The sequence below is a fragment of the Eretmochelys imbricata genome, chromosome 10 (assembly GCF_965152235.1).
Source record: "Eretmochelys imbricata isolate rEreImb1 chromosome 10, rEreImb1.hap1, whole genome shotgun sequence".
Taxonomy (NCBI): Eukaryota; Metazoa; Chordata; order Testudines; family Cheloniidae; genus Eretmochelys; species Eretmochelys imbricata.
In genome coordinates, this window is record NC_135581.1 from 47,372,017 (window position 1) to 47,397,982 (window position 25,966).

At 45.7% G+C, this 25,966-nt stretch overlaps 1 protein-coding gene and 1 pseudogene across 5 annotated transcripts in view; both read left to right on the top strand.

Moving 5' to 3' along the window:
- The window catches only part of PPCDC (phosphopantothenoylcysteine decarboxylase), a 69,370-nt gene that overhangs the window by 3,929 nt on the left and 39,475 nt on the right, over positions 1–25,966 (top strand). For 2 of the 5 annotated variants that reach the window (XM_077828516.1, XM_077828520.1), the window contains exon 1: positions 9,653–9,709. The exons of 1 other annotated variant lie outside the window; for it this stretch is intronic. The gene's annotated coding sequence lies outside the window, so the exon portion shown is untranslated. Of the gene's footprint in view, positions 1–9,652; positions 9,710–9,764; positions 9,781–25,966 lie in introns of those variants that run through there. 2 more of the 5 variants (XM_077828525.1, XM_077828518.1) reach the window with 2 other exon arrangements.
- Positions 2,383–3,300, top strand: LOC144271211 (histone H3.3C-like; annotated as a pseudogene).

Consider the following 25,966-nt stretch of genomic DNA (forward strand, 5'->3'; position numbering starts at 1 on the left):
AGAATGAGAAAAGGGACATGGGGCTCCATAACGGCATGAGAACAAATCTCTTCAAATCGTAAGAGAAAGCCCTTTGGGCGCTGGATAAGAATTAGGCTCAGTGTTCGAACTAGAGGTGGGCTGAGGAGAGTCGGTGCTTGGATCTGTGTCGGGTGAAGGTTGAAGGCTGAAATCCAGCAATCTTCTCTCAGGAGAATTCCATCATCTTTGGAGTACACCAAGCCAAACAAGATCCTGGAGAATAAAAGGTCCCATTGCTCTTTGGATTCAACCCTGATCCAGAATTAGAGGGGTGGGTGTACGTCTGTGTATTCAGATCCAACCTAGCATCTCCCAAAACTCCTGGATGTATGTACGATTCTAGCTCAGTCCAGTTTCTAGTTGGAACATTGCACGCCATATGTAACTTTTAATTTGTCGGTGGAGGCAAGTGGTGGTTGTGAGCATGGCCTAGTCTGTGACATAAACAGTCTTAAGGCGAAGTGGTCTGGAATCTAATAGTGTGCTTTCTGAGAAGGTTCTGTGGGAAATTTGCACTGAATTATGGTGGGTTTTGCTTCTGTAACAAACAGTAGAGAATGCTCTGGCATGACAGGTTCTAGTCAGAGTTCAGCTGGATAGTAGAGAATAGAAAAACCTCTATGACCAGTGTGTATTTCAGCATAGTTCAGTGTAGTGATGGTGCCATATAATCCTTTCAATGTATCAACAGTCAGGGTTTTTTTTAAATGTAAAACAAATTGGATGGATGGTTAAATATTTGGACCATTTGTGACTATTCAGAAAGCTGCTGTTTCCTTGAGTCATTCCGTGTCTGTCCTGATAAATCAGTGTCATTCTGGAGAATAACAATAAACAAAAATTCTCTAAAGCAAGGTGTGAAAATGTTGTTTGTTGCTCTTTATAAGTCAGTTTTGTGTGGGTAAAAAGTGTGGCTTGACATTCCTTAAGACTGAAGTCTCCTCTTTATCCAGAGGACAGTTACAGCACAGGAAACAGCAGTGCAAGCTTTCCTACACTTAGTTTAGAGAGGCCATTTCGATGATGTTCACTGTCTGTTAATAGCAGTCCAATGGCCTGCCAGATATGGAGTTGACATGTAAAGGGGGTACCTACACATTAGGAGCTGGAAGGAAACCACAAAGACCTTTTGCAATGACAAAAATCATCCATCTGCAGGTGATGACATTTGGTTACTGCCAGTGTCATTCCAGTTGAGACCAGTGATCCAGCACTCAAAGGGTCTGTATCACATCACCATTGCCTCATAAACATTTTGCTTTTAAATTTGCAATGGAGATACATAAAATTGTGGAGTGTCGAGCTAAGGAGAGATTAAATCTCATGCTTAAGGCAGTCTCTAACTATTGGAGCTCACGTACCCCACATACACCGAATAATAAATGGATATAAACTATCAACAAGTTTAGGCTTGAAACTAGATGAAGGTTTCTAACCATCAGAGGAGTGAAGTTCTGGAACAGCCTCCCAAGGGGAGCAGTGCGGACAAAAAAACCTAACTGGCTTCAAGACTGAGCTTGATAGTTTATGGAGTAGATGGTATGATGAGACTGCCTACAATGGTATGTAGCTGATCTGCTATGGTTACCAGCAAATATGTCCAATGGCTGGGGATGGGACACTAGAGTTACTACAGAGTGGCTCTGAGTTACTACAGAGAATTCTTTCCCATGGGTCTCGCTGCTGGGTCTTGCCTGCATGCTCAGGGTGTAGCCAGTTGCCATATTTGGGGTTGGAAAGAACTTTTCCCCCAGGTCATATTGGCAGAGACCCTGGGGCGTTTTTGCCTTCCTCTGCAGCATGGAGCATGGGTCACTTGCAGGTTTAAACTAGTGTAAATGGTGGATTCTCTGTAACTAGAAAGTCTTCAGATCATGATTAGAGGACGTCAGTGACTCAGCCAGAGGTTAGGGGTCTATTACAGGAATGGGTGGGTGACGTTCTGTGGCCTGCAATGTGCAGGAAGTCAGACTAGATGATCATCATGGTCTCTTATGGCCTTAAAGTCTATGATTCTTATGCTATCATCTGGCTCTGGCCAGTTTTGGAGATAGGATATTAACTAGATGGACCAGTGGTCTGATCCAATATGGCAATTCCTATGTTCGTATTTTCTAATGGCTCACAATTTGAGCAATCCACTCTTCTTGCTCCTGCTTTTTCCTGTGTAATATTGTCTCTGCGTTTTGAAGGCCAGCTGTAACCAGCTAGCTGAGAGTTTTATATATTACATCAACTCACTCTGAATTTTGCTGTTTTCTACTTGAACTTATTGCCTCCTGAGACACTAGCATAAGTCTTTTTATCTTGCTACTAGTGCAGTTAAAGCAGCGTTGGCTCCCTCACAACATCACTGGCAGCTAGGACAAAAAATGTCCTCCATCGGATTCATCTTAGTGGCTGCTGCCCACCCAATACCAATCACTTCCTCACAGTAATCCCACATCACTGTCTGCTGAGCCTAGTGCTATCTCCTTTCCTACTGAGTGCACAGCCAGTGCCTGCTATGACCGCAGAGTTGTGATTGAGGGTTGCTGAGAATGGCCAGGACCAAGCAGATCGCCTGTAAGTCCACCGGTGGCAAAGCCCCCTGTAAGCAGTTGGCCACTAAAGCTGCCTGGAAGAGCGCTCCTGCTACTGGGGGAGTGAAGAAGCCTCATCATTACCCACCCAGTACTGTCGTCCTGTGAGAGATCCACTGCTACCAGAAATCCACTGACTTGCTCATCTGCAAGTTGCCCTTCCAGCGCCTAGTCCATGAAATCGTCCAGGACTTCAAGACCAACTTGCACTTCCAGAGCTTGGCCGTTATGGCCATGTAGGAGGCCAGCGAAGCCTACTTGGTGGGGCTCTTTGGGGACACCAACCTGTGCGCTATTCTCATGCCAAGAGAGTCACCATCATGCCCATGGACATCCAGTTAGCCCGGCATATCTGAGGTGAGAGCTTAAAAGCTTACACCCACCACCTTTTGGCAACTAGGAAACTATTACGACTGCAGAAGCACGAGGGTTAGCCTCGCTGTGCCAAAGTGGGTTCCTGCAATACTCAGGAGTTGAGTCTTGAGTTTAATGATTTTTTAGGGATGTCAGATACTGCAGCTCCCATTCTCGGTGTCCCGTAATGAATCCTACTTCCGACTCTCTCATGCATCCATCCCACAGTAAATAAATGAACAAACAAACAAAACACTGGGAAAGAGACAGGATTTCCCTCCACCCCGTGAGGCCCCAGTGTCAATATGTAGGTATCTGTGTTCTCATCACCACCTGCATAAGAACTGTGGTCATCAGCTGAATTAAAGCATCCACCTATAACAAATATGTCTGTGAAAAGCCATGCTGAGTCTGGAACAGTCAACAGTGCCTGGTAATTGCTAGGACTTTAGAGGTGATTTCAGGAATGCATAGGCCTGTACCAGGATTTCTGCATCCCTCAGGATCTCCCACTTTACCCTCCAATACTGATCACCATGGAGCACTCATTTTGTAGCTTCCATCTTTCTGGTTGAGAGGGACTGGATGGGGCTCCTTCTACTACTCTTCAATACCCATCCATCCTAGGGTTCTCTTGACAGCCACCTGAACCACTCCCTCTTCCTCCATCACTAGTTAAACATGCTGCCTTGTAGCTCTCACAGTTCATACTGGCCTAAGCAACGGGATTAGGTCTTGCAGTGATAAGGGCTGACTCACTTGCCTTGGACCAGTTCGAGCCTAACATTTTCACAATTTTCATTTACTGGCAGGTGGGCCATTTAGGCAGGGCAGGTGGGGCTCTAACCCCCTCTGAGTTTCATACCTGAGGTCTGCTCCCAGCGCACACCCTAGCCCCAGACGGAGCTATTAATTGCAACACAGCTTGTGTGATATGTGATGAGCTGTGTGTTGCTCCTAACTTCTGCCTTTGGGCCAGGGAGTTTGTTTATACACAGAGGGAGGGTGATTAAGATAACAAATTTCAGAGTAGCAGCCGTGTTAGTCTGTATTCGCAAAAAGAAAAGGAGGACTTGTGGCACCTTAGAGAAGGTGCCACAAGTACTCCTTTTCTTTTTAAGATAACAAAAGGCTTGTCATCAAAGTAAATTAAGGATTGTTAGATGATTCTGAAAGCATTGCCAGGCACTCAAGTTAAAGATAGGAAACAAAGGATAGGAATAAATGGTGAGAATGGAAGAGGTAAATAGTGGTGTCTCCCAAGTGTCAGTACTGGGACCAGTGCTGTTCAACATTCATAAATAATCTGGAAAAAGGGGTACACAGTGAGGTGGCAAAGTTTGCAGATGATACAAAATTACTCAAGATAGTTAAGTCCAAAGGAGACTGCAAAGAGATCACACAAAACTGGGTGACTGGGCAACAAAATGGCAGATAGAAAAGGAGGACTTGTGGCACCTTAGAGACTAACAAATTTATTTGAGCATAAGCTTTCATGAGTTACAGCTCACTTCATCGGATGCATTCAGTGGAAAATACAGTGGGGAGATTTATATACACAGAGAACATGAAACAATAGGTGTTATCATACAACTGTAACAAGAGTGATCAGGTAAGATGAGCTATTACCAACAGGAGAGCGCGGGGGGCCGGGGGGGACCTTTTGTAGTGATAATCACGGTGGGCCATTTCCAGCAGTTTACAAGAACGTCTGAGGAACAGCGGGGGGTGGGGGGGATATACATGGGGAAATAGTTTTACTTTGTGTAATGACCCATCCACTCCCAGTCTTTATTCAAGCCTAAGTTAATTGTATCTAGTTTGCAAATTAATTCCAATTCAGCAGTCTCTCGTTGGAGTCTATTTTTGAAGTTTTTTTGTTGAAGAATTGCCACTTTTAGGTCTGTAATCGAGTGACCAGAGAGATTGAAGTGTTCTCTGACTGGTTTTTGAATGTTATAATTCTTGACGTCTGATTTGTGTCCATTTATTCTTTTACGTGGAGACTGCCCAGTTTGGCCAATGTACATGGCAGAGGGGCACTGCTGGCACATGATGGCATATATCACATTGGTAGATGTGCAGGTGAACGAGCCTCTGATAGTGTGGCTGATGTGATTAGGCCCTATGATGGTGTCTCCTGAATAGATATGTGGACACAGTTGGCAAACTCCACCCCCCCATCCCACCCCGCACGCTCTCCTGCTGGTAATAGCTCACCTTACCTGATCACTCTCGTTACAGTGTGTATGGTAACACCCATTGTTTCATGTTCTCTGTGTATATAAATCTCCCCACTGTATTTTTCACTGAATGCATCCCATGAAGTGAGCTGTAGCTCATGAAAGCTCATGCTCAAATAAATTTGTTAGTCTCTAAGGTGCCACAAGTCCTCCTTTTCTTTTTATCTTATGACAGTTGTTCTTGCTCTGTTCAAGTCTATGGGCACATTCTGGCCTGAATGCATGGGGATGGATGGAGTGTAAGACAGGAGAAATTGGACCTGTGTCTTCAAGTAGGCTTCTGATTCTTGAAGACCTGCCTTGTCACTTACTGTGTCCCAGCCCACATATTCTAAACTGCTGTATAGTAACTGTAAGAAGAATCCTACTGCCCTTTTCAATCAAACTCCAGTACTACAGAGCTCAGAATTTGGGGGCAGATAGTTGATATGCATAGGCTAGAAATTAAGAGAGCTGAAAGTAATTTGACTTGTGACTGTAGGAAATATCACAGGGCGTGGTTGCCCCCATCCTGAACTTTGTGGGATGATCCCAGTTGGAAATGGCCCACAAATTTTTTGAGGACATTGCACTGTTATATCACAATATGATTAGTGTGATGCTGATAATGACAATATGTTGGTTTGATCCCCTTGTAGGCCCCACCATCATATTACATCATGATGACGTTGCTTTGAAGGTACTCTTGTCCTGTAAAACATAATTCTTTACTGGCACCAAACATCACAATAACTATTATAAGCTGTAACGTTTTGGACTGAGATAAATTCTGCCCTCAGCACAGTACAGTGGATTTCCACTCAGTTTGTGCAAAGATGATTATTAATAATTCGATACCTCATAGAGGCTTCAGCTGAGATCCAGGCCTCAGTTGCACCGGCCTTGTGTGGCTCCCATATGGGATTGTAACCAGATGTGCTCCCTGCTCTGCCTATTCCTGGTCCCTCTCAGCATTGCTGCCCCCAGAGCCTCATCACATGGGGTGGGACAGTGTGCCTCCAATGGTTTCTTCTCTGCTCTAGTAGCTGGTTTGGCCCCACCAGGATCCCCTTTTGTTTCTTGCCTTTCTCTCCTGTGGGGTTCCCTGCCTGGGGGGATTGTCTGCAGCGCCTTCTCCTGCTGATCACTGGAATGACTGGTCCTTTCAGGACACCCATCATCTAAGCCTTCACTATGGGGCCATGAGGGCCAGCCCTAGGTGTTTTGCCACTCAGGAAGGTGCCCGAGTGGCCAAGCAAAAAAACCCCAAACCAAAAAAATGGATGACTAATGTTTCACCCTCTGGAAGTTGATGCCCAGGCAACCACCCTGACTGACCATCCCTAAAACTGGCCCTGCACAAAGCCTCTGGGGGTATCCTAGTCCCAAGAGCCTGCTGGGAGGCAGTGGGGGGCTGCAGGGGCTGTGCCAGGTGGATCCACTGCTGTAGAATGGGATGGCCATCCCCAAAAGGTGCTGAGGGCTTGGGGGACAAGTGGCCTACTACTTGCCTGAACCCCATTGTAGAAGCAGGATTGGTGGGTGGGCGCAGCACAAATTCCTGAGGGGTACGGAGAGGAGCTGGCTGCTCCTCCCAGGATGGTGGCGGGGCGGTGACAGATGTCTCACGCTTACAATCCTGGGAGAGGTGGAGTAAAGACTCTCAGGCCTCCCTCCCTGAAATGGTTGTCACAGGCTGGATCACTGGCTCCTCAGACTGGGATCTGGCCCCTAGCAGAGCCACACATGCCCAGGTGAGGTGGAGCTTATGATGCACCCATGAGAAGTGGGGTGGATCACTTTAGACCCAAGTCATGATCAAATGATCCCCTTAAGAATATGGGACCATCTGCTCTCAAACAGGATCCAGTTTGCAACTGTTGCTGGGGGAGAGAGATTTTCCTGTCCCTTTGAAGCCAATGTGCAAGCCCCTAAGTGGGAGATGAGAGGTCCAAAGCCCCAGGATATAGTCTTGATTTGGCTTTCTATCTTCTTCAGTCCTGCTAAGAGCCCCCTGCGGCCCATGTCCCCATTCCCACACAGGAACACAGAGCCTAAACACCTCCAGGACAGAGACTACCTGCAAGGCTGCCCTGATTTCTATTAACAGTCCATAGGATTCAAGTCTGTGTTTTATTATTATTAGCATTCACTATTTATTTTTATTATGAACAATAATATTAGAATTGACTATTTACTATTATCATTCAATATTCATTATTCTTATTAGCATTTACCATGGATTGTAATTAGCATTTGCTCTTTATTCTTAGCCTTAATGCTTACTAGTTATTTTTAATTACATTATTCCTTTCAGGGTATTCTGAACCCTATTTTTATATCTTTATTATAAATTATTTATTATACTACTTTTAGGGTGAGCTGGATGCAGTTGGGCTGATCGGGAAGGAGAGAATGAAGAGCTACTGTGTTGTTGTTATTAATGTTCTCTCTGAATTTGTTCAACTTCAGAGCTGGTGGGTCACTGTTTCTGCTGTCTGTCTGCTCCAGGACAAAGGAACAACTTCCTCGAGGAGCAGACACTGAGGACAATCTGTCTGTTGGTGTGACAGATGAATGTCCAGCAATGACGCAGTGAACCTTGGTGTGGGATTGCTGCTCACAGACGGGCCTCTGATATGTGGTAGTTCACTGTGGGCTTGGGAGTGTGAACTGAATCTTTCAATATCATGGTAACAGTTCCTGTATATAGACAAAGTGGGCATATTTCCATTATTTGAATTGTGTTAGTACCTACAGGTCTGTCAGGATCAGGCCCCAGGATTGCATTGGGCACTGTTCAAACGCATATGATTACAGTCCTTGTGAAGAAGAGGTGGCAGGAATCTGGCTGTGCCCATTACACCTGGGGAAGCTAATGGCGCTTGTTTCTGATCCTAAAAAGATGTCAGTAACACTGGAATAACTGTGGGCTGCTTTGTAATGTGCTATGAAATGCACAGATGGGCCTCATTCTTGCCCTGTGCACTGGGGACTGCATAGGGACAATTACTTTGGTTGTGGCCAGGGTGATTTTCCCCCTATCCACTTGCCGGGGGAAGTGGAGACGTTTGGATCTGGATCCAAAGTTTAAGGGTGCTGAGGTCCAGGACTTTGGTTGGGGACCACTTCTACCCTACACCCAGTAGTGTAGCTGGGGGGGAGCAGGGCAGCGGCTGCTCCCCCACCGAGCAGAAGTGGTGCCTTTTTAATTACTTGGCGCCTTTTAAATGTTTACTTACCCGGCAGTGCTCTGGGTCTTTGGGGGGGGGTGGTGGTGGAAGTCCTTCAGTGCTGAAGACCCCACTTCTTATGAGGGAGCCACTTTCAAACAATATTCCTGTCAGAGAGGAGCCAGACTGCCCTGCTCATCAACAGATTGGGTCTGGAGGAAGCACTGGTTTCCCAGTGGTCTCTGGGCACTGCTAGCTACTGTACTTGTCACCCCTCGGCCACCTGTCCCCATTGCCTCCAAGTCTGCTGGAGCAGAGGGAGCCCTTAGCAGCCGGGCTCTGTGAGGAAGGGCTCTTGGAGGCCAAGCTCAGGTCTGTGACAGAACCTGAAGCTGCCATAGCAGCAGAGCCCCCAACACCGCTCCATTGAGTATTTCCCCCTTTAGGAAAAAGAGGGGGGCTCATACCCTACCATTTTCAGGTGGGAGGAGACCTTGCAGGACTAATGGGGACCCTATGGTGCTTCCATGCACCAGGCTGCTGCAATCTGCCCCCATGCTGAGGCTGCGGGGCCGCACCTGCCAGGTGCACCCCCGATTCCGAGGCCCAGGGCAGGGCCCTGCCCTACTCACTGTAGGGGTGTCAGTGTCAGGTGAGCATCTGTCTGGAGCTTTCATCACGAGAGAGAATCTTTAATTCCTGGAGCCTCCCGGACAATCCTGGAGCTGGGTTGGCCGGCCTAGTTCTCTGCCGCAGGGTTTGGGGCAGCGCTGAGCCCTCCTAGGGCGCATTTCGCGGGCCCCGGAGCTGGTGTGCCACGGCGGCGATGCAGCTGTCTCTGGCCCCCGCCCGCCCCGGGGCCCGGAGGCGCAGCAGGGGGCGGCCCAGGGCCCAGCGCGCTGCCACCGGCAGACGAGCAGGGATGGGGGCGGGGATACCGTCACGTCACAGCCACCGCGCGTGCACGCAGCGGGAGCCCAGCGCCGGGCGCTCCTGCGTGTGGCCAGGGGGAGGGGCGGAGCCGAGGGTGCAGAGTGGAGGTAGGGGGGCAAGAGCCACTTTGCTTTCCTCGTCGTGTCACCCTGGTGATGTCAAGCGGGACCCCCGTGACGTCACTGCCTTGGGGGCGGAAAGGCCTCCCGCGTGTCACACAGCCCCGGCCCGCCACGGAAGGACTCAGCTACCTGGGGGTTGGCGCTGTCAGGGGCTCAGGGCGAACGAGCGCGCGCTCAGGGTGGGAACAGGGGGGTGCCTCAGGCGGAGGAGAGAACTACATCTCCCACCATGCTCTGCTCGCGCGGCCGCTTCCGGTGCAGGCAGCACTTCCGGGAGTGCGGGGTCGAGCGCCGCCGCAAGGGTGAGCGGAGCGAGGTTCGGGGGAGTGGGTCTGTCTGGCTGAGCGGGGCAGGCTGGACCGGCAGTGCCCCGGTAACTCGGGGGGTTGGAGGTGGCTCTTGCGCCCTGGTTGGCTGGTGCCATGGTTACAGGAGGGTGGGGGAAGGGGGGCTCAGGGACATTCGCCGCCTCTGCCGTGTAAAAGGGGGGGCAGCGACTTGTCCGCCCTCCACGCTCGCGCAGCACCCTGCGGGATGACGGCCCCTCCCCCGCGTTCACTGCGCCTCCCCCCCCCCGCCTTCTGCCATGACCTAGTAGGTGATATCAAAACATCCCTCCTTAGCGCCTGGGCGTTGCCATACCTCTCCCCCTTTCTGGGCACGCGGGGGGGGGCGAACCCCTTCCTCGCCCCATGCGCACCGCAGCACACTCTTTGGAGGGGTGCGGGGCTAAAAGCGGAGCCCTGTGTTTTACTGGCTGCTGCCCGTTGGTGTCCTACCAGCAGCAGTAATCAATGATGTGCTGGACCCTGAATGGTCAGGCGTGGTCTCCTGGCAAGACGCTGGGTGCAAAGGGACGCAGTGTGAGCGCTGCAGGTGCCCATGAAACGTACAAAGAACCTCTTGAAGCAGCAGGCTATTAGACTGCAAGTTCTTCAGGCTACCGTGTATACCAGGGGTCGGCAACCTCTCAGAAGTGGTGTGCCGGGTCTTCATTTATTCACTCTAATTTAAGATTTTGCGTGCCAGCAATATATTTTAACGTTTTTAGATGGTCTCTTTCTATATGTATGTATATATACATATAACTAAACTATTGTTGTATGTACAGTAAATAAGGTTTTTTAAAATGTTTAAGAAGCTTCATTTAAAATTAAATTAAAATGCAGAGCCCTCGCGGACCGGTGGCCAGGACCGGGGCAGTGTGAGTGCCTATCCCTGGTCTGTACTTTCCTGTGTTGTTTGAGGAGAATGTTGTGGACACTTATCAGAATACAAGTAATGTCTAGCTATAATACACACATGCTGCCCTTTTGCACACAATGTAAAGATCTGCTATGATTTTTCTTGTCTAACTAGGCACTCTACTGTTTTCTCCATTTTCTTTCTGTCGCACATGTGACTGTAATGCGTTTGCAGTGAACACACCACATGGATAAACAGATGAATGGACACATTTTAAGAGGACTTGCAAAGATTATTGAAAAAGGGCACAATTCTCTTCTGTTACACCAATGTAATTCTGTTCATGTGTATGGGGTGGTATTGGTGGAAGTGAAAGCAGAATTTGGACCAATATTTTTACATTGCTAAACATGGATATAAAGAGAGATTGTTAAGTTCTGCTGTGGCAAATTTTATTGATGAATTCAGCCCTATTGAGAAGAAAGGGTAGATGAAACCAGCAGTGTTTCAGATGGAAGAGGATTCATCAGTAACATGAACACTGTTGTTCTGTAACTGGTAGTTTAATAACATGGAGGGGATACAAAGGAAAATAATTTGTGCTTGTAATTTCTTAAACAGCTACTGACATCTAATAAAAATAACTTCAAAGGGCTCTATGTTTGGACCCAGTTCTGCTTCACTTTCATATTTTATTTCTCTACTTTTCTTTGAAGATCTTCCCATCCTTAAAAAATAAAAATGCTCTAGTATAATAACATGATGGTCCCAAACATTGCAGAAAATCCTATTATATGCTGTATTGTTGTGGAAACTTATGTCCTGATCCTGCAATGAGCTCTGCATAGGCCAACCTCTACACCCATGTGAAGTGCCACTAAAGTCACTGGATCACTACATGGGTTCAGTCTTCCATGGAGCTCGTTGCAGGATTAGGGCCTTCTTGTAGAATATTGTTATTTCTTTAATGCATTTTTCACATAGATATTTGTTTAGCAATTTGTCTGTTCCTGCTCTTGTTTCTTAGTATTTCCTAACCTTTGACTGATTGAATTTGTGGTTTTAATATTCTTCGAGGTAGTTTTTTTTAAATCTATAATTTCCTAGGTATAACACTGTCCTTCCCCCAGAATTCCATTGTATAGAACCATATTGAGTCCCCCACCTGCATAGGGCATAAGCATGGGTAAAACCCAAGATTTTTAGATCTGCAGCACAGATTCTGCTGCTTGAACTAAAGGGTTACCAGATAGCATTAGTAGGCTGCTGTCCTCTATATGAACCTACCACTAGAGGGGAATATGACACATTTTTCCAGTGTTTCTCACAGTTATTTGCTAAATAGCAGTGGAATGTTGGGAGTTGATTGTCGTCAGATGCCACCGGTGTGTTGCTCTGCTCTGTTCAATGTTGATAACAGTTAGCTGCGTGTGTGTGTTCCCTCTGTGTGCTGCCCCGACTCTGCAGATTGCTGACACAGCAGGCCCTGAGAGAACCCCCAATGATCACAGACTCTGTTAAGGTATGAAGGCACCCGGCCAGATTTATTGCCAAACGAAGCACAGTAATAGTTTCCCATAGACTCTACAGGATGTACTCGAATACATGCCCCCTGACAATGGACCGGCTCAGTTAGTGGTGGGACTTACCACTGTCCCCTAGGCCAGACAAAGATATCCACTCAGGGATGCATTATTATACACAGGTGCAAACAAGTTACGCATCACTCCAGATGCATTGTGGTACAACCCCTTTACGTGTTACGGTGCTGTTTCTCTCCTCATGTTGGTTCGAACAAAGAACTCTGTCCATCATATTATCCTTTTGACCTTGTCTTTAGGATAGGTCAGCCTGTTCCTCATTGTCTCTGTGGAATGTGTTCTTACCGGCATATTCTGGTGCCATCCTGGCACATGTATATGTGAAATAAGCAGCTGCCGTCTTGCCAACTTCTGTGAACGGGGCTTGCCTCTGGCTCACAGCTTAACTTTGCTTTATGTTAGAAAAGTCTTGACCATTACTTTAGTTCAGGCCTCATACTGGGCCTCTGATAAAAGGGTTTATGTTTCAGGGCCTCATCTTACTATATTCCCCCACTTTTTGTCTTTCTATGGGGAGGATGTTTACCCATCATCCCAGAAAAGCATAATGCATGGACTAAAGATAACCCAGTGGGCTAAACACGGTTATGTGGTTATCTTATTTTACCATCCATACACTCCTGCCCCACCTGTCTTTAGTCTGCACATTCCGTCATACGACTGATGGACAGATTTTATTTTCCAACTGATGATAGTCCCTTACAGTGGGCCTGGGAATGTTAGGCCAGGGACCATGACTGAGGAATGTAGTATTATAACTGAGCCTTAGAGGCACTCCCAAATAATTAATATATATGAATAATATGGATATGGCATATATATTTGTAGTGTATATGGGTATATATGTATAGTATGTATATGTACATATGACACCACCTTATATGCAAGCATAACCATGTTTTTCTAGTCTGGTGTTGTACTCTGGCCTTTTTACTTTGGTGCCACAGATAGAAACACACTCCTATTAGGGCAATTGCAGTTATCACCTGTATCATCATTAGTAGTAGGCTGAGTGTTTTGAAATACTGGGATAGGCATTGTTATAGTGTGTTCCACGGTATTATGCATCTGAGAAGTAAAACAGAAATTTGGAGTAGTGACACTACAAATGAGGCCTTTATATACAAATGTCTTGTAATTAGTTACTACCCAGTACTGGACATTCATGTTGTGGGTTACCCTTACTGCTGGTCATCGCCCTCTGGTAAGCTTTGCTGGGCAGGAAACAGGAATGGCTAGCTTCTCTGTTCCATGGGTTCCATTGCCCCCGTGATGCGCCAGTAGCTGACATAGATCCAGTTGTTTTTATGGATGATGTTTTTCAGAAAACCTACTGAATGGACAGTAACCAATTTCTCAAATATTGCTGTGTCAGGATTTGGTATTTGTACCCAGACACTGAACAAAACTGTTTTGAATAACATGTGCCTCAGTTAGGATGCAGTGTTACTGATCCCAAATTGTGACCGGTACTAACAGGGAATTTATATACCTAATTTGTAGTTGCCATGTAACAATTTTTTTTTAACGAATTTGTTTCTCCTTGCCTTCATGTTTGCTGCCTTTTGTTTGTTGATTTTTACCTGTGTGTTGGTTAAACAGTTTAGCAAGGTTATGCACATTGTAAATGTTGTACAGCAATAATACAATACCGCAATAATACAACAGTACAACAATAATACAGTAGTACAGCAATAATACAGTTGTTTTTACACAGTAACCAAGTTGAAATTAAATGACAGTTTATCCTGGTCCAGCTAGTGGTTTTTAGCTGATTGTTAACGTAATTGTCCATATATGGTAGATAAGAGGTGTATTTGACCAGTCTCTTATTTATAAAGCACTTCATTTTTCTTTTTTTGATGCTTGGGTTTTTTTTCACTGTGTACAGATATTTTTTGGTGTCTTCTGGGTGTGATATTTTCTGGTGTCTTTGGTCTGTGGAATGCAACTTAAACAACTTTTGTTAGTTAACATAGTAAAATTTTTTGTTTTGTTTTTGTTTTCAGTAACCCAAACTTAATACAAAGTTTAACTTAGTTTGTTTACAATGTAATAGGGACAATGTAATAGGGACGGAGTCTTTTATAACACAAGCTACACTTTTGCAATTGTATAGACATTCATTTTCATTTGAGGTGCATTACTAATATTTTATACTAATGCTTAACTGCTAAAATAAATGCTCACAATCTTCTGTGAGAAGGTGCATTGCTTTTTCCCCCCCCCCGCTGAACATTCTGCTAGCAAAAGAGTCAATAACATAATTTTTACCACGCTTTTTAGAGTTAATTTGCTTGTGATACCAATATCACTCTTGTTAACTGTTTAGAAGCACAAACTTTAACAACCACTGCTTCCCATTAACATAACATAACAAAAGTGTATGAAATCAAACCAAATAAATTTTAAATACAGGTCCATGCAAATACTTTGAGGATATTAAACTTTCATGATGCTTTGTTGTGTTTGGGAGCCAAAAGTGGAAACCTGTTGAAATTGTTTGGTTAGCTTTATGCATAAATTGTTATTTGTAAACGTTTTTGCTATCTTATTCTAATAACTATATTTAAAAGTGCAAACAAAGTTTATAAAAACCCAAACAAGAACTTGACATTTTGTTAATATTATTTGTATCTAATGTTGAGGTTTCCCCTTACATTTTTTCTTTGAATAATAAAAAAAATTAAAAAACAAAACTGTGATTAATAAAAGAGAATTCTTTTTGTTTGCAATTGCATTATTTGTTGAGGCAGAAATATACGTACATATATTTGTAATTGAAACGTTTTTGAACTTTGCACAAAAAAATTGGTATTAATAATACTATGATTATACCCCAACCATGATCTTAAAATAGTGACAGGTTTCAGAGTAACAGCCGTGTTAGTCTGTATTCGCAAAAAGAAAAGGAGTACTTGTGGCACCTTAGAGACTAATAAATTGGTTAGTCTCTAAGGTGCCACAAGTACTCCTTTGCTTCTTAAAATAGTGCAGTACCACATATACATATATTTTTAAAAGGGTATAACATTGACTTTTGTTACAACAAAATAAAAATAATAAAAAGCAGTCACATGACACACACAACAAACGACACAGATGACATACAGGACAAACTTGCAATTAAAAAGAAATGGCGACAGAATTCTATTAATAACTATATAAAATAAGGTAAACAAAAATAAAAAGGGTTAAACATTTGAATAAACAAGTTATTTACCTTATTTAAAACTTTTAACAATTGATTACAAATATATTAATATTTGCCAAATTTATTGTATTAATTTGGTAACAAGGAATTTTGAATTACTTTATATTTAACATTATTTTAAAACTCTGCTATATGGAAATAAGAAAAGCCCATGTTTCAAATATTAGTGAGTGGTTAGGATTAGAAGCAGAGTGGGCATTTCTGTTGCTTGGCAACCATATTTTCAAGAAAGTTAGGAATAATTCTAGCTGTTGCATTCCTGAAGGGTTAAAATAATTAATTTACCGGATTTATTTAAAGTAAAGTTGTTACCTCGTTTTCTTTTTGTTTCTTGTTCTGTTTTCAATTGCTTTATCTTTTGGAGGTTTTTGTAAAAACTATAACTTTTACAGAGAAAGAGTCGAAGTGAGGAGAGGCATGGAAAAAGCAGGGGCGGGAAGGTGAAGGTAGTGAGACTTGAGCCAAGAGACATTAACTCTTAAGGTACAGGCAGCAGCAGCAAGCTTAGGAAATTGATAAAGGATATAAAAGAAAACATACTGGTATGTAAAAATATTTGAGAAAGGGGGTTATATTTTTAGCTGAGTGCGGAGTGTGGTTCTGTGGGTAAAAGCAGTTGGGAAACCGCACCCTGGGTTTTTATCCTGGCTCTGAGATGAGAGTGGAGGTAATTATCTGCTCTTGTAAAACCTGAATTTGTTCCCCCGCTGTCTGTTTTTGTCTGCATGCCAAACAGATTGCAGAAGTGTCCTTTTCTTCCCTGCAGTTAACTGTTTTTGGAAAAAGAAAAGGAGTACTTGTGGCACGTGTATCCGATGAAGTGAGCTGTAGCTCACGAAAGCTTATGCTCAGATAAATTTGTTAGTCTCTAAGGTGCCACAAGTACTCCTTTTCTTTTTGCGGATACAGACTAACACGGCTGCTACTCTGAAACCGGTTTTGGGTAACTCTATATGTTAATGCATCAATTTTAGGTGTTAACCTGTTCAGTTGTAGTTTTTGACTTTGAAATTCCTTTTTATTCACTCCCCTGTGATTGAGTCGCAGCTCCTGTCTTGTAATGTGCTCTGTGAACTGTTCCATTTTTTCCTTCATTTGATTTACCAGTTCAGTGAAAGTACTGTGTGCTGCTTTTTCCATCTGTGCATTTACTTGTCCCATTCTGACAGGCACCAGTCTAGGTCCTGCTTTAGGTTTTACCAGAACCTGGCTTTTACCATAAGGTAGTGGTTGCACAGCAGTGGACCCCGTTTCATCTTTTAATTTTACTAGGGCCACCTTTTTCCACTTCTGTCCCCATTCTTCAGGCACAGGGTAGCTACCTGAAGTCTGCTGTTTACCACCAATATTTATAACAGGGGACGGCACATGTATTTTTTGTAGGTTCCTTGCAGCTGTCTTCAATGTTTTGCTCTGTTCCAATGCTGGTTGTCTCTGGACTGCTTGCCACCCTGCAAGGAGGGGTGGGAGCATTCCAGGGCTGTGTAGCTTCTTTTGATTCTTTTAACTCTTTCTTTGTTACTGTTACTTGCCCCACCAATTCTGTGGCTTGCAGTTTTAACCATTAACAGCCATCGTTATAGTTTGCAGTATTTTATAGTTTAAGGCTACAGTCTCTGCCCTAGCCTTACAAATTACATTACATGTTTTTTTCCCTTTATATTTTTTAAACTCTGTGGGGATTTGCAGGGAGGGGTTAAAGGGGTTCCCTAGCTTGTGGTTTTCTATCATGTTAGACAGCGATTCCTACAGCGGACAGCTCGCTTACTCACCAGATCAGTGGTTGGAGTCACCAGTGTTATCAGATGCCACCGGTGTGGTGCTCTGCTCTGTTCAATTATGACAACAGTTGACTGCGTGCATTTGTTCTCTCTGTGTGCTGCCCCGTCTCTGCAGATCGCTGACACAGCAGACCCCGGGAGAACCCCCAATGACCACAGACTCTGATAAGGTACGAAGGCACCTGGCCAGGTTTATTGCCAAATGAAGTACAGTAATAGTTTCCCGCAGATTCTACAGGACATACTATGAATATGTGCCCCCTGAATACTACATTCCTCAGTCATGGTCCCGGGCCTAACATTCCTAGGCCCACTGTAAGGGACTATCATCAGTTGGAAAATAAAATCTGTCCATCAGTCGTATGACGGAATGTGCAGACTAAAGACAGGTGGGGCAGGAGTGTATGGATGGTAAAATAAGGTAACCACATAACAGTGTTTAGCCCACTGGGTTATCTTTAGTCCATGCATTATGCTTTTCTGGGACGATGGGTAAACATCCACCCCATAAAAAGACAAAAAGTGGGGGAATGTAGTAAGATGAGGCCCTGAAATATAAACCCTTTTATCAGAGACCCAGTGTAAGGCCTGAGGCCTGAACTAAAGTAATGGTCAAGACTATTCTAACATAAAGCAAAGTTAAGCTGTGATCCAGAGGCAGGCCCTGCTCACAGAAGTTGTCAAGAAGAAGGCTGCTTATTGCATGTATACACATATCTAAAAGGTATCAAGCACTAATAGGATGAACATGCCAGGATGGCACCAGAACATTCTGGTAAGAACATTCCACAGAGATAATGAGTAACAGGTTGACCCATCCTAAAGACAGGGTCAAAAGGATAATATGGTGGATAGAGTTGTTTGAACCAACATGTACCAGGAGAGAGGCAGCACCGTAACGCATAGAGGGGTTGTACCTCAGTGCGTCAGGAGTGATGTATAACTTGTTTGTACCTGTGTATAATAATGCATCCCTGAGTGGATATCTTTGTCTTGCCTAGGGGACAGTGGTAAGTCCCACCACTGACAGAGCCGGTCCCTTATCAGGGGGCACATATTCAAGTATGTCCTGTACAGTCTGCGGGAAACTATTACTGTGCTTCGTTTGGCAATAAACCTGGCTGGGTGCCTTCATACCTTATCAGAGTCTGCGGTCATTGGGGGTTCTCTCGGGGCCTGCTGTGTCAGCAACCTGCAGAGTCGGGGAAGCACACAGTGGGAACACATGCACGCAGCTGACTGTTATCAACATTGAGCAGAGCACCACAGTGGTGGCATCTGACGACATCGATATTGTTGGATTTCATTCTTGTCTGTGGAGATGAGAGAGGTCCAATGGTTACAGAAAGCACAGCCAAGCACATAGAGTGGCACATTTATTCTGAAAGTAACATGGCTAACTGAGATGTTGGTCAGATGTTAGAGACACATGGGACTGTACTGTGTCTCTAAAATGCACCTCCAAATGGAGTTAGGCGCCTAAATATCTTTGAGGATCTGGACAAGGGATTTATTCCCAGCTCTTCCTGAAGTGGCCTTGTGCAACCTCTCATTTTCCCCATGTAAAATGGGGGGAGTTATACTTATCTGCCTTCTAAATTAGGGGAATGAGGCCTTGCTCAATAATAAGGGCTGTGAAGAACGTGGAATTATCGACACCAATTGATGGAAGAGCTGAGACAACAACTCATGCGCCCTTCCGGCTCTCAGTTCAGCATGCCTTCCCATAGGCCAAAGGGACAGCAGCTTTTGCTGTTGCAGTGTTCTCTCAGGAGCTCAAGGTCTGTGCAGTTAGGGAGCATGCTGAATGCAGACTAAATCTTCAGAGATTTTAGCAGCAAACCTCTCTAAGATGTTCTGAGTATATGTAAAACTCTGACCTTATTCTGAAGAACAGTTTTGTTTTGTTTTTTTATTAAACAAAAATCAGCCTGAGGCAAAGACCAGACCAAGCATTTCAGCCCAAATGATTGAAGTCTGGCAAGGTTATAAAGACTTGAAAACAGTGCATTAAAGTGGAAGGGGTTTGGTAACCTTAACTATGATGTCACTACCAACTCCACGTATAATAGGGGCTTAGCACTTTGAGCATTTGGAAAATAATATATAATTCAAACATTTGGACTAAATAAACCAAACACATCCAGCAAATCTTGTATATAATTGTAACCAAAGCTTTGCAGTCTTCTACATTTCCAAACCACATGCATAAAGGGTCTTATCTAAAGTCGATGGAAAGACTCCCATTGACTTCAGTTGACTTTGGATCAGAACCAGAAATCCCTAACATTTATTTTACATTTAGTCTGGGAAGTTGTATATCACGTCCCCCAGCTTCCACCACTAGCTTTATATATTTATTTAAAAATGTTTAGTGTGGTATAAATACCTAGATTATAGATATTCATTTGTTTGAGTGTTATATATGTTTTGAAAATTAAATAACATCCTATGTGTAATATGCATTCCTACACATTTGTTTATATCTCAGTCTTCCCCAAATGAGTTTAGTTAATCAATTGTAGTTAATTCTGTATTCCACCTCTCTAGCAATCTTTCAAAGTATCCCCGTGATTATCAGTCCTTTAGTTCTTGCTTGTATTTTAATCATTTTACTTTCCAAAATATTCATTTAAGGCTCTTCCAGTTAATTTCCCAAAGCTCCAGTTAAATAAAGAATCAGAAGAAATAACTAGCTGGAATATCACACTTTTAATTTTTTTCATTAATCTTTCAAAAGGATATTTATTAACCTAATTGTGTAATTTTCTTTTGCAAAGTTTAGGACAGGGATAGGTTGGTGATTTAGAGTTATTATTTAATAGTCATATGGGAGTTATGCCAAAAAAAACCCAACCCCTGTTCCTACTGAATCATTTGTGATGGCCTTAATTTCATTTAAATTGAATATAGATAAAACATTATAAGATGTTACAGTATCCTGAGTTACCTTAGCCAATACATAAATCGAATGTCCCTGTTCCCAAGACAAAAGAAACTGAACCTTTGAGCAATATTTTGGAGGGTGGGTTACCTATATATCCCTTGTATTATAAGACAGCATTAACAAAGTTAGGCTCTGATCCCTCAACTTATGATGTGTGGATGGACCACTGCGATCTGAGCAGATTTCCATTGACTTCAGTCATTTTAATATAATGGCCATAATGAAAATGAATTTTAATTTTCTAATGTGTTAAAATCTCATGCCAAAGTTAAAAATTTGTTACGATGAGTGGTTCATGTGTGATGGCCTTAGTTTCTGTGCAGTGAATTGCAGGATCAGGGGTTAAATTTGCCCTGGGTGATTTTGTTTTTCATTAAATTATAAATAATCGATCAAGTATTTTGGAAAAATGTCATAAGTTCATAGGCAAACAATGGAAAACATATAAAAATTTCAGGAGCATGTTCATTTTTAGGATATTAGATCTTTCTATAAACATAAATGATCCCTGTGTTTTTGTGGGTAATTTATTCAAATTACTTACTACCATATCTTGCTTATTGATAGAGACCCATCACCCATTTGCCCAAATTTATCTGAAGTTCATTTTAAAGAGAGGTGTTTTAAGTAATCTTTACTATTTAATGGATTTCTCCCAAATGATTCAGAGTCCTGAAAAAGTCATTATTATTACCATTTATATCACAATATTGCCTAGAAGCTCCATCAGAGATCACATACCTATTGTGTTAAGCGCTGTGCAAACACTTATTGAGAGAGAGGCTATGTCTGCAGTACAGTGGCATTGCTGTGGTGCTGTAGCTGTGATACCATAACCCTGTAATGTAAATGCAATTTAAGCTAACGAAGGGGTTTTTTCATCGAACAAGGAACACCACCTCTCCAAGTGACGGTAGCTAGGTTGATGGAAGCATTCTTCTGTAGGCTTAGCTGAACCTGTGTGGGGCTTAGGTTGGCATAGTTTCACACGCCTCAGTAATGTGGCTATGTCAACCTAAAATTTTAAGTTTAGACCAAGCCAGACAAAGGGTGGGAGAAAGGAAATATTATTCTCCCCATTTTATAGATCAGAAGTACAGGGAGACTAAGTGTCTTGCCGGACATCACACAGGTTCTCTGTTACAGAACTGGGCAGTGATTCAAACTTGAATCCTAGTCTTGTGCCTTAAACGTAAGTTCATACATCAGTTATTTCAGGAAGTGTAACTGCTTGTGGTAACTCTAATCTGCTTCTGCTGTGATGCACAAGATATTAACACTCTTGGCTGGCATTGGTTAGGCAAGTGGCAAGATGTGACTTCTGCTTTTCTGCTAAACTGTGTTTGCTTCATGGCTATCTCATCCTCCACTTCGTTGGTCTGTTTTGCCCACCTATTACATCAGGGGGTCTAATCTCTGACTGGGTTCTTGGTGCTCCTATGAAGCAAGTGATGATGCTGATAACTCTTGTATGAGATCCAAATCTCTAACTGGGTTCTTGATGCTCCTATGAAGCAAGTGATGATGCTGATAACTCTTGTATGAAATCCAAGGTGCATACATGTGACTGATTTATTAAAAAACAACCACATGCATTCTTCTTTGAGTGATTGCTCATGTGCATTCCAGTAGGTGTGTACGTGCACCGTGTGCACGATCGCCAGAAGCTTTTCCCTAGCGGTACCCGTCGGGTCGGCTGTGGAGTCCCTTAGAGTGGCGCCTTCATGGCGGTGTATATATGTCCCTGCTAACCTGCTGCCTGCTCAGTTTCTTCTTACTGCCCATGACGGTCATTGGAAAAGCTTAGTCTCTTGCTTTGCAAGTGCCTTACCTAGTGGTTCCCTTGTTTCTAGTGTAAATAGTTGTTAATAGTTGTAGATTAGATTAGTTTATCTTACTTTGGGGAGGGGGGTGTTTCCTGTTATACTCTCCCCGCGCCGGGGCGTGCCTCGGTTGCAGGGGTTTAAAGTATGCGAGAGGTGTGCAAAACCTGTGTCAACAAGTGATCCGCATGCCGCCTGTCTCAAGTGCCTCGGGGAGGGCCATTAGACAGATAAGTGCCCTATTTGCAGGAGCTTCAGACCCAGGACTAAGAGGGAGCGGGACTATAGCCTGAAGCTCCTCTTGATGGAGTCGGCCCTTCAGCCACAGCCTGAGCCAACACTGGCACCCTCGGTGCACAGCACACCCGCCTCGGTGCGGGATGTCCCAGCACCAAGGAAGGACTCCACCAAGGAGCCCCTGCACCGCTCCCCAGCCCGCAAGGCCAGTGCCTCACGGTGGCACTCTTCACAGTCTCAAGGGAGTGCTGCATAAGAAAAAGAAACCAGACGGGGACGTTCCCCTGTCAGGAAGCCAAGGGGGGATTCCAGTGGGGTGCGTCCTCCGGCGGGACGCCCTCGGACTGGCCCCCAAGAACCGGCGCCGTTGACTGCGGCGAGAATGGACTCGCCTACCTGCGACGATTTGGAGGAAGAGCTTCAGCTCCCCTCCACTCCGGACACATATGGGGCGCCTCAAGACCTCATTGATATGACGGCGCAGTACCCGGCCCTGCAAACTCAGGCACCGCCAGTAGCATGGGCAACGGCACCGACTGTGGCCTTGTGCCCAGCACTGCGGGCAATTACGACACCAGTCATGACACCGATGCGGATGGCGGTGCCGAAGCCGTGGATTCATCATCGGGGGAAGCTCATGATGTTGTGGCGCCAAGCTCCGTCTCCCCGATACTGCTCCCCGTCGGGCTCCGCTCCCCCGTGGTTGGGTACAGAATACTTGTCAGAGTCAGATGTGGAATCGTCTGTGTCCAGATGCAGCCACTACGACTCCCAGTCCCAGCACCGATCCCGGCACCATAGGTTGGCAGAACAACCGGCACCAGTTGCCACTTGGCCACCCCAGTGACTTGGGCCCAGTGCAATGGCCTTTTTGGACCCCCTGCGCCTACCACCAGGCTCAAGGTCAGGGATCTAGGCTGGTATCCGTGGTATCGGCTCCCCCGTACCCCTCCATCAGCGACGTCGATGGAACGCCACACCCCTAGGGCCCCTGAGGATCCCTTACAGGACAGGGCTGTTGAGTGGCCACAGTCAAGAACGCCCCCTCCTCCACCGACGTCGGTGGCACCTGGACCTCCAGTCGCAGGGTGCTCTGAGGCACCTGACCCGGCCTCCAGAGAACCCGAGGGGCAGAAAGACCCTGTCCTAGGAACCTCTTCCTTCTCTTCGCTGGACGAGGATACCAAAGGCCCAAAGGATACCAATGGATACCAAAGGCCACCAGGACCTGCGTAGGAGGGTAGCAGTTAACCTCCTCTGCCTGGAGGTTGAGGTTATGGAGGACTCAGATCCGATGGTGGACATCCTCACCACCGAGGGTCCTTCCAGAGTAGCTTTGCCCCTCATAAGGACAATTCAGGACACCATGAAGGTGCTCTGGCAAACCCTGGCCTCTACACCACCAGTGGCTAAAGAGGTCGAGGGATGCTCCTTTCTGCCACAAAAGGGCTATGAGCACCTGTTTACCCACCCCAAACCGGGGACTCTGGTGATTGATGTGGCAAATTACAAGGAGCAGCAGGGTCTACCAGGCCCCACACCTAAGTCACATGACGCCAAGAAGCTGGATCTCTCTTGCCGTAAAATCTATTCGACTGGGGGGGCTCCAGCTTCGGGTAGCGAATCAGCAGGCGGTGCTTGGCCGATAAGCTTTCAATTCCTGGAGATGGTTGGCTAAATTCCAAGAGTTAATCCTGGCTGATTCTCGCAGGGAGTTCTGTGCGCTCCTTGAGAAGGTAGAGTGGTCTCTAGGATGGCCCTCCAGGCAGCCGTGGATGCAACGGACTCTGCAGCTAGAACCATGGCCACCGCCATGGCTATGAGGCGCAGTGTGTGGCTTCAGGTTTCAGGGATCCCACCTGAGGTCCAAAATACAATTCAGGACCTCCCCTTTGACTGTGCGGGCCTGTTTGCTCAAAATACGGACATGCGCCTTCACAGCCTGAAGGATTCACGGGCAACTCTGAAGTCTCTGGGGCTACACAACCCAGTGCCTCAGAGAAAGCCCTTTAGATCTCAGCCCCTGTCCTGTTTCTACCTGGGGCTCCCTCGGCGGGATCCACCTAGGAGGAGGGGCAGAAATAACAGGAGGCGCCCACCGCAATCCTCCTCGGACCAAGGCCAGGGTTCAACCAAACAGCCCCCCAGCCCCAAACCCAACTTTTGAAGATGCGCACGAGGACGGCGCACCAGTCGTCTTCTTGGATCCTTCCCCTTGCTTTGTGAATTGACTTTCCCGCTTCTACCGTGCTTGGTCTCAGATCACGTCAGACTGCTGGGTCTTCAGCACAGTGGGGCGGGATATTCTATCCAATTCTGTTCCCTCCTGCCCTCCCACCCCCCTTCCCCATCCCTCTTCAGGGACCCCTCTCATGAGCAACTCCTTTTACAAGAGGTACAATTGCTCCTAGCTCTAGGGGCAATAGAGGAGGTTCCTCAGGAATTCAGGGGCAAGAGGTTCTACTCCCGCTATTTCCTCATCCCCCAAGGCCAAGGGCGGTCTTCGGCCTATCCTGGACCTACGAGACCTCAACACATACATAAAAAAGGTGAAGTTTTGCATGGTCTCTCTGGCCGCCATCATTCCGTCCCTGGATCTGGGAGACTGGTATGCCGCCCTTGACTTGAAGGACGCGTATTTTTACATTGCTATTATTCCAGCCCACAGATGCTTTCTCAGATTCATGGTCAGCACTACCAGTTCGGGGTGCTCCCATTTGGCCTTTCAGTGGCCTCCCGGGTGTTCACCACGTGTATGGTGGTAGTCACAGCCTTCCTTTGCAGGTGCAGGTGTTCCCATATTTGGACGACTGGCTCATCAAGGATGAGTCCCAAGCACATGTGGTGGAGCACGTATCCCTGGCCTGGGCTATGTTTCACAGGTTGGGACTTGTATTGAATGAGCCCTAGTCCACATTGATTCCACACACAAACAATAGAGTTAATCGGTGCTCTCTTGGACTCCACGTGTGCGAGGGCATGCCTTCGGGAACTGCGTTTCAAAGCGCTCACGGACATTATCCAGACCCTCCTCCACTTCCCCACAACCACAGCCAGGAATTGTATGAGACTACTGGGGCATATGGCGGCCTGTACGTACGTGATACAGCATGCCAGGCTGTGCCTCTGGCCCCTCCAGACATGGTTAGCACAGGTGCACAGACTGGGTAGGGACCCATTGGACTCAATCCCGCCTCAAATTCTCCACTCTCTCCAATGGTGGCTGCAACCACAGCTGGTTTGTGCAGGAGTACCCTTTGCAAAACCCCAACCCATGCTTTCCCTTGTCACAGATGCCTCGGCGCTCGGTTGGGGAGCGCATCTGGGCAATATCAGAACCAAGGGCCTCTGGTCCCATGCAGAGCTATTGCTGCACATCAACGTGAGGGAGCTGAGGGCAGTTTGCCTGGCATGCCTAGCGTTTCAGGCCTGTCTGCAGGGCATGTGCGTATCGGTGCTCATGGACAATACTGCAGTGATGTTCTATATAAACAAACAGGGTGATGCTCGTTCCTCTCCGCTCTGTCGAGAAGCCCTCACGCTATGGGACTTTTGTATCATCCACTGCATACACCTGCAGGCGTCGCACCTTCTGGGGGTGCAGAACGAGCTGGCAGACTGCCTCAGTCGCTTGTTCCATGGACACGAGTGTTCCCTCAGACCGGACATCGCTCACTCAATTTTCCAGAGGTGGGGCTCTCCCCACACGGACCTGTTCACGACGCAGAGCAACAGGAGGTGCCCCAGATTCTGCTCCTTCCTCAACCACAG